This window comes from Anneissia japonica, unplaced genomic scaffold, assembly GCF_011630105.1.
Source record: "Anneissia japonica isolate Jap-2015-1 unplaced genomic scaffold, ASM1163010v1 scaffold32248_len650992_cov182, whole genome shotgun sequence".
Taxonomy (NCBI): Eukaryota; Metazoa; Echinodermata; class Crinoidea; order Comatulida; family Comatulidae; genus Anneissia; species Anneissia japonica.
Window position 1 is genome coordinate 378349 of NW_022699059.1, and position 1998 is coordinate 380346.

Here is a 1998-nt window from a genome sequence, read left to right on the forward strand (position 1 = left end):
CCTTATTTTTCTCTTCTCTTTTTCTTTCCTTTTCTTTTCCTCTTCTTTCTCTTTCCCTCCCTCTCCCCTCTTTCTTTTCTCTTATTACCCAGCCCGGTACGACGGCTTGGTCGGCCCGGTAAAAACCGAATTATCTTCTTCATTCTCATAATTATACAACTCCAGAGTAACTTCGAAGAAGTCTCTGCAACACTTGCTTGAAATTGGAGGTGCCATCGGACCCGTATGATTACATCGAGCATATATATGGCGCTCTACATAAAGAACACTGCAGCACCTAGGGCTATACAATTCAAGTGGGCAATAATAAATTAATTATTAAAAAGTACAGTATTTAATTTATAATCAAAAGAAATTCAAAAGAGATGGAACCTCCACTAGTAAGATGGAACATATACAAAGACACACATATGGTACAAACTTGCAATGAACTGCCTTCATAAAGCTTAAACGAGGATAAACTTCATAAACAATATATTTCATCCGAATAATTTAAATTATTAAATGTAACTGCTATCTTTTAAATAAACTCTCTTACGTCAAATCGGCTGAATCGGAGAACATAGATTTTAGTGTTTAGTGCAAGTACAAACAAAGGTAAGATTAGAATCAAATATAGAATTTAAGCAAAACAGAAACAAAATATCCAAAACAAGTCTACGTTATATTAGGCCTATATTGGAAAAAATGTAAACTTTTCAAAAATTCGGCCAAATTCGGCCAAATATAGTTTGGCGTGACTTTTCAAATGTTACGGCCAGGCAAATTTTTATACGGCCAGATTTGAGGAATCTGGCCGTCAAAAAGGCCAAATGGCAACCCTGGCAGAGCCTGGTTTTGTTTTGTTCAGGGTTTGTGTCGTCGGGGTTTGTTCGCTTATACTGCCCTCACAAGGCTAAGAAAAGCAAGACCTGTCTCTTATACACATCTAGAGTATGAGTATTTTTTTTATAAGAAGTAAATGTGATGCCGTAAAACCTCGAAGTGAAGCCCAATGGGCTTAATCTCGAGTTGAAGCCCATCTCCAATTGAAGCCCACCTCTTCAGTTTGCCAAATTAGCCTCGAAAGAAGCTCAACATAGCATAAGCTTATTTTCGCGATAGTAGGCCTACAGTAGGCCTGCATACTGTACATAAATTTCAAAGAAATAAAATAAATTTTAAAAAACATGTTTGATTATACAGTAGTTTAGGTGATTTATTGCCGGTTAATACACTCCAATCTGTATCTGTATCTGCATACAGATTGATGTTACAGTGGCACTATTTATTGTTTCATAGTACTGATTCCCAAAATTTACAGCATTCACTTTGAAAAGAAGTCGCCTCTTTAATTTGTAAAAGTGGCCTCGAAAAGAAGCCCATCTTAAAAAGAAGCCCATCAAAAGTTCGACAAAAAAAAAAAAACAAAAAAAAAACAAAAAAAAAACACAAAAAAAACAAAAAACAAACAAACAAGCAAACAAAAAACAAAAACTTCGATTCGAGGTTTTTACGGTATGCTCATTGGGTGTAAAATGACATTATCATAACTAGGCCTATATATAGACACATCACACAAATTTGTCATATCAAATTAGATAGTGTGGATGCAGAGGCATATTAAATACCGTATATGCCAAATAAATAGAAACAAATCTCAAAAATTCAACTAAAATATTTTGAACAGCTTATTTAAAAGGATCAGATAAGTTAACAGATCAAGAAAAAGACCTTGTATGCGTACTGACCAACGCTCACGCTGGAGCCAAACGGTCAGCACAATGGCTGTGAGATGGACCCGTACACCGGGGTATTGTAAGTTAGGCTGATAAATATACTTAATTATACGAATTAAGCAATTCAAATATAGAATTAAAATGCTTCAATTTTTGGCTCTTGACAGACAGTCATTTAGGTTTGTAAAGTTTATATTATATATTATTTTATTTTTAACTTTCCTACGTCATTTTATACTGCAAGGGTTGCCCACTCAATAGATGGCGAATAGGCCTATAT